Below are 14,071 nucleotides of genomic sequence, written 5' to 3' on the forward strand. Positions count from 1 at the left end.
GGGTAGGTATTAAAATTCGACGAATTTAAAAAGTTTCTAATTATTCTGGAAAAATTATTTTTGGTTGCGGGGGTCAATTACGATAATTATTGGTCATTACACATACCCCCGAAATCCTACGCATTTTCGAGAAAAAAAATTCCTTGCCGAAAATATAATTTCTGGATCTGAAATGCGTCCCTTAAAATTTCATGCGAATCTTTAAAACATCATAACTCCTGAACGGATTGGACGATTTTAATGTTTAAAACGGCAAACGACGCGTATTTTGGTGTAGAAAATGTAGAATTTCTAAGAATATTGGAGAAGTTATTCCTTGACCTCGTAAAATTAGAAAAACCCCATAAAAATGGTCCAATTTTCAAACAACCATAACTCCTACAATAGTGAATATATTTCATTGAAATTTTGAGGGGAACTAGAGTTCATGGATACCTGTAAAAAAGTATTAAACAACTTTGCTGTACAGTGCCAACCAAATTTATTAATAATCAAAAACGAATTTTTAAGGAAGATAGACAGGGGGTAGGTACTGAAATTCGACGAAATTAAAAAGTTTCCAATTATTCTGGAAAAATTATTTTTGGTTGCGGGGGTCAATTACGATAATTATTGGTCATTACACATACCCCCGAAATCCTACGCATTTTCGAGAAAAAAAATTCCTTGCCGAAAATATAATTTCTGGATCTGAAATGCGTCCCTTAAAATTTCATGCGAATCTTTAAAACATCATAACTCCTGAACGGATTGGACGATTTTAATGTTTAAAAAAGCAAACGACGCGTATTTTAGTGTAAAATATGTAGAAATTCCAAAAATATTCGAAAAGTTGATCCTTGACCCCGCAAAATGAGAAAACCCCATAATAATGGTCCAATTTTCAAACAACCATAACTCCTACAACATTGAATATATTTCAGTGAAACTTTTTTTTTTAAGTAGAGTTCTTGGATACCTACAAAAAAGTACTAAACAACTTTTCCATGCAGCGCTAACCAAATTTATTAAAAATAAAAAACGAATTCTTAAGAAAAGTCGACAAGGGGTAGGTGCCTATATTTTTCGGCGAAAAAAAAAAATTTCAAATCGTTCTGGAAAAATTATTTTCGGTTGCGAGGGCCAATTACAATCATTTTTGGTGAATAGACATACCCTCGAAATTCTACCCACTTTCGAGAAAGAAATTCGAAAATATGTGAAATTTTTCGACAGAAAAAAAAAAATTTGAAATCGTTTTGGAAAAATTATTTTTGGTTGCGGGGGTCCATTATAATCATTTCTCGTGAATAGACATAACCTCGAAATTTTGCGCATTTTCGAGAAAAAAATTCTTCATCAAAAATCTAATATGAGGCCAGAAATGGTTCTCCGAAATTTCATGTGAATCTTTAAAATGTCATAATTCCTGAACGGATTGGACGATTTTAATGTTTAAAAAAGCAAACGACGCGTATTTTAATGGAGAATATGTAGAAATTGCAAAAATATTCGAAAAGTTGATTCTTGACCCCGCAAAATGAGAAAAACCCCATAATAATGGTCCAATTTTCAAACAGCCATAACTCCTACAACAGTGAATATATTTCAGTGAAACTTTTTTCTGAAGTAGAACTTATAGATACCTACAAAAAAGTATTAGACAACTATTCTGTAGGACGTCAAATAAAATTATTAAAAATCGAAAACGAAGATTTAAGAAAAGTCGACAAGAGTTAGGTGCCTAAATTTTTCGGCGAAATTGAAAAGTTTCAAATCGTTCTAAGAAAATTATTTTCAGTTGCAGGGATCAATTACAATCATTTTTGGTCATTATATATACCCCCGAAATCGTACCCACTTTCGCGAAAAAAATTCGAAAAGATGTGAAATTTTTCGACAGAAAAAAAAAAAAATTTAAAATCGTTTTGGAAAAATTATTTTCCGTTGTGGGGGTCAATTACAATAATTTTTGGTGAATAGACATAACCTCGAAATCTTGCGCATTTACGAGAAAAAAATTCAGTACATGTGAAACTTTAAACGTTAATAACTTTTTAACGAAGCCTCCATCAACAAATTGGCATTCTTGATTTTCGTCTTATTTTGGCCTCTAGAATCTCGCATTAGAATTTTTCCCATGGGTGGCCAAACACCATTCAAATTTTCATCTTTCAAGTGGTTCCTAGTTTTCATTCGTAATGATATTTAACAAAAATTGTATACGTTGTATAATTACTAACGAAATCTCCTTTTGTTCTCATAATAAAAAGTTCATTGCTATAATTGAATGATTCATAGAAACGTACATATCTTTTGAAATGCTGAGCACATACATTTTCATTGAGTGCAAGTTTATTTTGTTCGCCTTTTAAATTTGTCAATATGCTTCAAGTTATTTCTATATTTTCCTTTATAATTCGTAATGGGAATTTTTTATTCCAACTAAATCGATTGTTATTCGTATCAATTCACCTCTGTTTTACTTCTATACGTATATGTTATTTTAATTTTACTTATTTTCTGGTTTATTCTGGGATATATGTTCAATGAAACGTCAGTTTAATATACCATTAACACTTGATTTTGAAATTGAGTTGTTTAAATGTGCCAAAGAAAATTTCACTCATCTCACTAAGAACAAAAAGGGAGTCACTATATCAAAATGATATATTCGTATTCCACTGTTTTTTCATGTACATTTTTAAATTAGTTTTACGTTCAGATATTTTGTCTCTAGAGTTAACAATTAAACACACGATCAAGCAATATCGCTGAATCGATCATTGATTCTACGTTGACGTCACTTCTAAAACTATTTAAAAAGGACTCCATTCAGAACGAAATAAACATTAATATTTATCGTTTCATTTATTGACGAGCATTTTGTTATCTAATGTTCATTTCCATGTGTTAAACATAAGTAGATCTTATTTTTAAGTAAATTTTTGATCTTACAATAATACGTTTTTATATCGCTTTACTTCTCTTTCTTTGTTTGAAAATAACATTTCATTTTATACCAAAGAAAACAACACAATATCGAAATGTACATGACGCTTACGATTTTACAAGGCACATAAGAAAAGATTAAAATTAGTCCAATCTCGTTCACTTTGATCCAAGCTAACATTCGTCTGTTTTTGGAAAATTTAGGAGCGCGTCTTGGAAGTTGCTAGACGCCAAGACCAAGAAAAATGGCGTCTTCGAAGGATAGGACACATGGCTCCACATCCTTCCGTTTCGTTTTTATTTTTTATCATTCTTGTGCCAAGAATTACGCTCGTAAATTCTCTGTGCGGTCGTTCATGGGTTGCTATATCTCTAAAAACCCCATCCCTCCTTGTCAACATCCCTCTTAGACCTCACACTTCCCCCTCTGGACACTACTTTCCAAATAAAGAACTTAAGACTCGATAGAATTCCTAATAGATCTTCAGATTTAGATTCTGCTTTCCGTTTTATCTTATTTTTTACATTCTTTTTGTGTTTTGTAACATTGAATTTTGTACTTACAATCTTCGCAGATTTAAACGAATATGGTATCTTCGATTCATTCTATTATTGCAACCATAGTATGGAATTTTATGAAAATTAGTAAATCCTTTCTCGTTTGGCCATTTCCTTTTCCATTCTCTACAAAACCATAACTCTTCATTAAAATATTATTCGACTGTGTTCTTCAGTCGACATTTACAAATTATTTACCCACTAAAAAGCTTGCAGATTGTTATGTAAAATTCATTTCTCATCTCCAGTTATTAAGTGGCACAGGAAAGCTTCAGTTCACAGAAAGAAATGAAAGTTTAGATTACAATGAATTTTGTTTTCTACTAATTTTCGAACTTAGTCCTCGTCAATGGAATTACCTAATACAATTTAGATATTGTACATACAGAATTTTCTACAAATACAATATTTTTTACAAGTTTACTTATTATTAACGTACGAAATAAAAATTTAACATGTTTATGATGAAATTTTAATAACAATCTAAAGGCAGGATTATTTCTTCTTCTTGAAAAATTACATTTCTACAAAAACACTTCGATTATTACCCTCGATCGAAGTAGTATCGAAGCGACGCGTTCGTCTGTCAATTGATCTGTGTTTCCGACATATTCATGCCATTTCATCAATAAAATTCAACATAAGTTGTTAAAAAATAATACAGTGTGTTAGGAAATGATAGGTTCACTCATACTTATGACAATAATTTAGAAAGAAGTGCATGAATCAGTTTCAAATTTTCAGAATTTTTAGCTTTTATATTAACATACTGTTCTGCTAAACATTATATGAAAATAACGGTTCAAAAAGAAACTAGAAATCTTTTACCGAATGTAACCAGCTTTTAACCGTTAATAAATGATAGGTTCGCTTGTTAAAAGGACGATTAAACGATTTCTTAATGTACCAAAATTTAATACATCGCAATATTCTTTCGTTATAATGCATTCATTGTGAATTTGGCTGCTTGACACCGTCATTTTGTTTGCGTGTCGTTTGTTACGTATCCTGGTTATAAACGAAACAAACGGTAAACAATTTCTCATGAATCTTCCCATGCATTTACAGTGGAAAAGATACGTATTAAAGTATCCAAGTATCGAGTTATTAAGGTGTTGAAGCATTTTTTTTAAAATGACCAGGGGTAAAGTTTTGAACGAAAAAGAGAAAGGACAGATATTGGCGTATAAAGACTCTGGAATGTCTGATCGAGAAATTGGTCGTCGCATAGGCAGACCTTGCAATGTGGTGAATCAGTTTATAAAAAATGGGGATGAAAAAATCACCTGGAAGACCAGGAAAATCGACACCACGCGATAAAAGAGCAATTATCGCGAGTGCATAAAATTCAACAATAGGAAGTCAACGATTACGTAACGAATTCGCGCCAAATGTTTCACACGTGACAGTATGGAATGTTTTAAAAGAATTTTCTAATCTTGTATACGAGAAAATGAAATCTGCCCCAACGCTTAAAAAGGAGCATTGCAAAAGACGTGTAACGTTTGCAGATTTGCATAAAACGTGGACCCATCAGTGGAATTCGGTATGTGCACAGTTTTTAGCGAGGACGTTGCAATTTACATATTTTTTAATTTTTCGATTATTTGGTCCGATGAAAAGAAATTCAACTTGAATGGACCAGATGGGTTGGCGAACTATTGGCACAATCTATGTACAGAACCGCGTTATTTTTCAAAGCGTAACTTTGCTGGAGGTTCTGTGATGATTTGGGCGGCGCACAGGAAAACAGTCGATTTTTGCAATGTTGTATAACCAGGTTCTGTTTATTATAATTGCGAATGAAGATGATTTAAGTATCAGAATCAACAAAGATTTCTGTAAATACCCACCTGATTGCAAATATATTATAACATGGAAGTTAGCAAATAGGGAATCGGCAATTTTGGACTACAAGTGCACCTACAAATAAACGCAGTTACAAGTATCTGAAAAATTTAAGAAAAAATACAATTATGTAATTTGGTTATGCTGACAATAAGTAAGTAAATTACATAAATAAAGTTAACGACAATCTCATTTATTTCAATAGGACATGTATTGAACAAAACGGTATTTTTAAGAATAGAATTGAAGTTTAATTAGACGTAACTTTTTTGCGTCAGCTAGCGTCAAAATGAAACTTGATGCTAATTGTGCACTATATTTTTAAGTTTATATCCAAATAGGTTTCAACTGCGTAAATCTACGATTTCGGTATTGGGAGCATTTTTTCTGTAATGTTGATCAATGTCTGAAATATCTCGCTTTCATTTTGGGTCATCGATATCGTCTTAAATGGAGTCATATATTTTTTAACTTATTATTTCATTGTATTTGTTATTTTCTACAAAAAAGTACTAACATATTTATATCGGGAGATCATTAGTTTTAATTAAATGACTTAATATTAATATTCAAAAGTCTCCGAAAGTAATGGTTTTTTGACATAAATATGTTGATACTTTTTCGTAGAGAATAATACATTCCATCTAGTTAGGTCTAGTCACCTGATTGGTAATCTTTGCAGAGCCAATCAAGTGAGAAACCCAATGACATCCACCTATTCCGCGCAAGCAGTACCAATCAGTACATTGGAAGGCAAGACAAAGATGATTTTGCAATCTGATGGAATTTCCGGCAGGCTTGGGCCCCTGGACGTGACCTGGTCAATGGCCATTAAGTCCAATCTCACGTTTATGATACCTGCAATTAGCCGTTGAAGACGACAAAATTTTAACAGATATAATTCAGAGGATTCAAAAATAAACAGATTCTCAAAAAGGGCTGTACTGAAAAAATCGGTTGAAATACTCGAGAAAATGTTCTCGGATATGCACATGCTTCTAGCTTCTTCCGATCCGTACATAAATAGTTTACGAACAGCGCCAAAGAAAAAGATGTTTGAACTCGACAACGATGCGATGGCTTTACTTGCAGAAGACAATGATTAGGTAATTACAAGATAATAATTACATAAATATAACTATCCTTGTTTTTCATATTTAATTTCTAACGTATTTTTCTTTACAAATCAGTAAACTATTTGTTACATTTGTATAAATGTGATATACTTTGCAACGAGAAAAACATTTAATTTTTTGACATTTACCACAAATTATTACTTCATTTTGGATCAGCCATTTCGTTTTTTGAAATTTTCACTTCAGATTTATGATCAGCAACCTCAAAAACACGGGAATACCAATTTTTACGCAAATTGAATCTGTCATATTGATGCTATCGTATTTTTTCTTCAATATAGGTAGTTCGAACCACTGTGCGGCGTTCTCTGGATTTGGCAAGACGACATTAACCTTCCTTGATACACGACTCGATTAAAAAAAATATGAAGCTGTTTTCGAAGAACACCTTTTTTCGTTTGCAAAATTAACATTGATGCATGATAACGCAACAGTGCACGCTTCATCGAGCACTAAACAATGGTAAAAACTAAAAATATAGACACATTAATACGGCCATCGAGGTCTCCTGATCTTAACTCGATTGAGAATTTATGGAGACAACTAATACGCGATGTCGGCAATTGAATAGTGTAAAAGAGCTCAAAACGGCAATTACGAACGCTTAGGATCGCATTGCTACTCGGCAACTCGCAAATCTTGTCGAATCTATGCCGAAGCGAATCAATTCATTAATTAAAAGTGCTGGAAAACCTATTAAATATGAATTTCAATTTTTACTTTGTTAAGAATTATTTAATCACTATGTATAAATATGTTTTTTAAAGTGAACCTATCATTTATTAACGGTTGAAATATGTTAAAATTATGATATTCTTATGTTACATCATTTTGAAATATTACTCGAGAACGAAATTTAGCAATCAGATTTGTTAATACAAGGACATTATATCTTGAAAGTTTCAGAGCAGTTGATACATTTCTCTATATATTACGATAATAAATGTGAGTGAACCTATCATTTCCTAACATACTGTATTTACGTGTTCTGCAATTTTAAATATGGAATCTGACGGTTTCCGTAAATCTAGCGTTAATTGGTGATAGATCCGTTCCTGTCGTTATCGAGCGACCTGGCGATTTGCTTGTGTGGATGCTCGGTACGGATCGGTATCGCGATAGTTTCGTCCAACCGTGGCCGCAGAATCACAAACGCGTCACGTTCTCCGCGCGGCACAACTAATTGATCTTTCCAGTGCGCTTGAACCCGATAATTATCATTTGCATACGTGATCTCGTGCACCGGGAGCTCCGGTCGTCTTTCTCGCTCTGTTCGGGGGGGACGGGAGGCAGGTTCCCCTTCGGCCAGCAATTAACGCACGCAATATCGTAAGCGCGGAAAAGTGCGACCAGCGTGTGTCGGTTTTCTGCGTAGTTTCGCGACATCGCGATTTATGGAATTCCGAAAGGATCTTCTGCACGGGGATGGGTAGAATTCTTATCCGGGAATATAATTTCTTCGGAACGAAAGAATTCCACTGTACGTCTACGGAAAACTGTTTTTATCGATAAATACATCCTCCGTCGATATTGCGTTCGAGTGTTATGACATTCGGATCGTTAGACGTCGAGTTATAGCATCGAGCTTCGGACAAAAAGTCTTAAACCTGATAAAACGTTCACCGAAATCCATTAATCGATGCAAAACGCGCTCGGTAATAATTGACCCGTTTATTTTGAAAGTTATTATTTAAGGGGGGAACCTCATGTAAAATGAAATTTTTGAGCATTTTTTTTTTTTGCTTAAATTGATAGGAAATTTCCTCAGGAATACGATAAAAAAGTTAGAAATTGATCAGAGATTTCCTTGTACCTTATTTTAAAAATAAAGTAAATAATTGTATTGGGCGCAGCGCCTCGGGTAGTCGAATGCTCGTCGGACACTTGGTCTTATGGTTGTATAAGCGATCACCGCAGTCGGGCGACGGATGTTTAGGTTTTAGAGATATGAGGTGTCGATTTCGGAAAGAGAAGCGAGCGTTCTGCTGGCGGTCGAATAAAGACTTTTACGAAAGAAGCAGCTCGGAACGCTCAGAACGCTTAGAAACAGACATTGAAGAAATATAGAAGTAACTCCAAGAGACCGTGTAATCAACAGTGAAAATGAGTCGATAAGTGCAAAATCATCTGTCTTCAACAAATGAAAAACTGCAGCACGACGACTGTTCTCCTGGTACCGATTCGTGGTGTAAGTGGTGCGTTGCATAGGCCTTGGGACAAGAATTTTACCATCCACCTCCATTACACGAAGATATGCAAAAACATATTCGTCCAATTTACAAAGATTTGTCACGAGATGATTTGTTGGAGAGATGTTTAGGTGGCCATACACAAAATGCTAACGAGAGCTTTAACGCCATCATTTGGCGTTTAGCTCCTAAGCATTTCAATTGTCGCATAAAAATTATTGAAATAACTGCTTTTTTGGCTGCCGGCATATTCAACGAAGGATTTTCGTTCGTCCTTCAAATAATGCAAGAGCTCGGTATAGTAATTGGACGGCAGAGTAAAACATTCATTGATCGTGAAAATAAACGCCGTATTAAATAGCAGTAGCGCCGCAGTCTTCATTGCACAAAAGAGGCTCTCGCTTCTCTAAAAAAAGAAAAAATGGCTAAATCACAACTTTTCGAAGAAGAGGAAGATCTGTTCCATGGCCCTGGAATCGTAGATTAGTAAAAAATCACGGTAAATTGAAATGAATTACGAATTTTTCACGATTTTTCTATTACTCAAACTTTAAACGCGTTTTCCTCGAAACGCAAAATTTCGCACGCCGTGCAACAAAGCTCAAAAACTAATCACTCGATCTTTATGAAACTTGGCACAAATATTCTATAAATAATTGGCCTCAGCATGACGAGCTCCGATTTTTTATTTTTGTATTTAAAACACTGATATTAACAATTATTCATAACAAAAAAATCCTTCTTTTCTTCATAACTTCGCCATTTTTGCAATTTTGCAAATTTTAACAAAAGAAAAATGTCATGCTGAGCGTTCTTCCATAAACTAAAGAATCCATCTTAATTTTTTGGTTTCGGATCATTTTTGAAACCTGTACGCTGCACGGCGCATTTACAAAATGCCATTTTCAAGCCGCCATTGTACCGTCCTTATTAACAATTACGGCTTAAAAAAAATACTCATGTTACATTATAATATTAATAAATGATACCTAAAATTTTAAATCAATCTATGCATTACATTTTTCACAAAAAATTCTTGAAAAACAGGCCATTTACATGAGGTTCCCCCCTTAATATTTCATTTCTTCTGATTCCAAATTAAGACCGAACGCAAAAATTGTCTTAATAATATAACGAACAAGCTATTAAATTATTAAGAAAAATCCTCTCAGAAATATCAAGAAAATGCCGATTCTTGGTCCCGAAAAGAATTTATATTAACTTTTCTTTGTTCAAATTGAATCCATAAACGATCAAACAAATCAAATGTTTTGAATGCATAATTCGATATAGTGAAATTTAATTTTTGTTAAATATAGCGTTTTCATTTTAAGCGTCGGAAACGGTAGTTTCATTTACTACGTATACAATACAGAAATTTAAGCCCTTTATTTTGGAAATGGCGTAAGTCCATTTATGTTCGAATCGAGATATCGAAGGGTCTGCGTTGGATTAAATTTAAAAATATGGGCAACAGATGACATAGAATAATCTTTTTGGGTTTCTAAGAGTGTCAAATTTATTATCCCAATTAGCATGATTAACATTATTTAAGAAATAATATGTTTTTGATGGCTATGATTGGACTTAGGCCACTTCCAAAATGAAATGACGCTTTCAATTTTTAAGAAAGCACAAGTCCATAGGAAAACTAAATTTCCCTTGAAATAAAAATAAATGTATACACTTTTGTGTTATAAAATCAAAAAAATATTCAACTCTAATTCTTTGTTAAATAATTTTAATGTTTAAAAAAGCAAACTACGCGTATTTTGATGGAGAATATGTATAAATCGCAAAAATGTTCGAAAAGTTGGGTCTTGACCCCGCAAAATGGGAAAACCCCCATAAAAATGGTCCAATTTTCAAACTGCCATAACTTCTGCAATAGTAAATATATTTCAATGAAACTTTTTCTGAAGTAGAGCTCATGAGTACCTACAAAAAAGTATTAGATAACTTTTCTGTAGGGCGTCAAACAAAATTACTAAAAATGAAAAAGGAATTTTTAAGAAAAATCGACGGGGGGTAGGTGCCTAAATTTTTCGACGAAAAAAAAATTTGTAATTAATTCTGAAAAAATTATTTTCGGTTGCGGAGACCTATTTCAATTATTTTTGGTGAATAGACATACCCTTGAAATACTACCCACTTTTTAGAAAAAAATTCAAGAAGGTGTGAAATTTCTCGTCAGAAAAAAAAAAATTTTAAATCGTTCTGGAAAAATTATTTTCGGCTGCAGTGGCTAATTGCAAGCATTTTTGGTCAACAGACATAACCCCGAATTCCTACTCAGGTTCGAGAAAAAAATTCCTTACCGAAAATATAATTTCTGGCCAGAAATGTCTGCCCGAATTTTCATGCGAATCTTTAAAACGACATAACTGTTCAACGGATTGGACGATCTTAATGTTTAAAAAAGCAAACTACGCGTATTTTGGTGGAGAATATGTATAAATCGCAAAAATGTTCGAAAAGTTGGGTCTTGACCCCGCAAAATGAGAAAAACCCCATAAAAATGGTCCAATTTTCAAACAGCCATAACTCCTATAATAGTGAATATATTTCAATGAAATTTTGAGAAGAAATAGAGTTTATGGATACCTACAAAAAACTATTAAACAACTTTTCTATAACGCGTCAAACAAATTTATTAAAAATGAAAAATGAGTTTTTAAGAAAAATCGACAGGGGGTTAGCTGTTGAAATTTTTCGGTGAAAAATAAAATTTCAAATCGTTCTGGAAAAATTATTTTCGGTTGCGGGGGTCAGTTACAATCATTTTTGGTGGATAGATATAACCTCGAAATCTTGCGCATTTTCGAGAAAAAAAATTCAGTACAGTAACGAAGCGTTCAACAAATTAGTTTTCTTGATTTTCATCTTATTTTGGCCTCTAGAATCCCCTATTAAAATTTTTCCATGGGTAGTCGAACACCCTGTATATGACCCACCATTATTTACCTTTTCCCAACGCCCTGGCAATTTTGTAAAATTCGGATTCGTAGAATTCGACGGTGGATGCGAGTGTTTTGGTTCCACGAAAGGAAAGAGATTTCGCAGAAAACATTTTTTAGAAATTTGTTAACGCGAGATCCTAGAAAATTTCTCCATTCTAGATTTTGAATATCCATTTTTGTTAAATTTCATGTTTGTATTTAACCTTTGCTATTAGTAAAACGCGTAATGTTAAGAGTTCCAGTGCAGAGAAACAAAAACCCAGTCTTATATGAGACAATACCGACTAGCAATTGTTACTGAAAAAAATGTATTATGAAATGAAAAACGCAGAAACTGATTGGTCGATTTAATAGTTAAACATCTCGAATAGTGAATAAAAGATGCACAAGTATTTAAGTAATGCTATCGTATATAATATGTCCATTATTATAAACTGAATTCAATTCTAATTAGTTCAAAGTTTTAATGTTACCCTCGGTTATTGCGTACCATAATTTACTGTTCCACGTTGTGCGATCTTCGACCAACTCTCGTGTATAAAGGATGGAGCCTAACTTTATCACCTTAACTTTTTATTGGTAACAAGAATTGTATATGTAATATGCACTTAAAAATCTTCTCAAAAGATGCAATCTGCTTTTGGTATGCGAAAATAAAATTTGTGACGAGCAAAACGAGACGAAACAATTTCAGACAACTAAACTGAGCCCAGCCATAACTCTTAAAAATGGTAGAGAGATAAATTATTCCGTGACAAACTTAAACGATACTGATTTATGTGTATACTCCAAAAATGGAAGCTTTTCGACGATTTCAACGTCGTCTCTATATTTTTTAAATTAACTACACACTTTTTTATGCATCAATGGACGCGCCCCTTTATTTTCGTCGAAGAACTATTAGGTTTGGTACCAATTTAAAATGGATTTCTAATTAAACACTTTTCAACCCTTAATAATTTTAATACGGCATGAAAAATCATTTTTTAATGAAAACAAAATTCACAAATAATAGCCATTTCCAATTTCCAAGAGAAATGGTTTTGCAAACTCTCGAATAATACTACGGCAACGACACGTACGAAAAGGGAAGAAAGCGAATCATTTATTTCTATCTGAATTAATCAATTTTTGCCAACACATAATTCGCCACATGTGATCGAGCGTTTCCTGTTAAGAAAATTGCACCGTTGACTTTTCAATACTGAATGCAATCGTTCAAATTGTTGGTAATAAGCTTCCATGTCGATCGATCGATTTGACTCCAGCTGCTCCAAGTGGATTATTCCTTCCACATCCCATCGGACAGACAACAAAAACTGTAGATGTGGTTCCTGTTCCGTCCATAACTTAAACTGTTCGACTCGTTCCTCGTTTGGTCAAAGATTGACGAATTCGATTATGGCAAAACGAGATATCAGTAATACACCGGTGGAAGATTAAATCGTCACTTAAAAATTATCGTTAATTTGAGATCTGAACAGAAATGGAGTTGAAGATACACATAATTGGAACCTTTATTATTACAGAAAGTATTGAGCTTTAAAACTTCTATGAACCGATGTTTTTTGTAAACAAAAGAAAATACAAAAACTTGTGTAAAAAATAATTCAAAAGATTAGTAATAGTAAAAGTATCACGATAGAGTTAAAGACAGGGATTTGTAGGTAAATAAATAAAAAAACGAGTAGAAATATCGATCTCAGTCGTCTCCGTTCGGTTAACGGATGGATCTGTTCGATGCTATGGAGTTTTAGCCTCTTATAAGCCGAATTAACCTTCCATTAAAGGTTAAATTGTATTCGGACAAGATTCATGGCGTACTAGGGACTTTACATTAATTTGATACTCAATATACGTATGTTACTATAAAGTCAAAAACGAATCTACGGAAGTTCATGCGTAAGTACTTACGTGAAAGATATACGAGTGTGCCTGAACTCCATTTATCATTGTCAAAAGAAGGTAAGAAATTGTTATACGAGCGAGATAAACGTCGTTTATTCAACATAAATTATTTTCGACGTTTCGACCATATTTACATGGCCTTTTTCAGGAAAAAATAAGTACAAGTATCGTAAGAAAGATACGATAAAGATGTACAAGTAGAACAAACGTGGTAAAGAACAAATGAAACTTACGAATATGTAAGTCCATTTGTTATTAACTTATTAAGTACCAGAATCTTACGAGTGGATATTCTGGAAAACAGTTTTTACCAAATAAAAATTAAAATTTATTTGAATGTCATGTGATTTTTAAGATATGAAGCTGAGCTCTAAATAAATTCTATGGCAATTGTTTTTGTAAATGTGTTTTATTTATAGGGAATGCTGAAAATCATTTTGTTTACTTATATTACAATTTATTTCCGTATCGTGTAATTTTTTTAATTTAAAAATGTGGGTTAATTGAGTTGTAATTTTATTTTTATCGTGTTAAAATAAAT

The 14,071-nt window shown here is 33.1% G+C and overlaps 1 protein-coding gene across 1 annotated transcript in view; it reads right to left on the reverse strand.

The window, feature by feature from the left end:
- The window catches only part of LOC143344911 (uncharacterized), a 571,467-nt gene that overhangs the window by 305,461 nt on the left and 251,935 nt on the right, over positions 1-14,071 (reverse strand). The window lies entirely within an intron of this gene.

The sequence above is a fragment of the Colletes latitarsis genome, chromosome 8, assembly GCF_051014445.1.
Source record: "Colletes latitarsis isolate SP2378_abdomen chromosome 8, iyColLati1, whole genome shotgun sequence".
In the NCBI taxonomy this organism is placed as follows: Eukaryota; Metazoa; Arthropoda; class Insecta; order Hymenoptera; family Colletidae; genus Colletes; species Colletes latitarsis.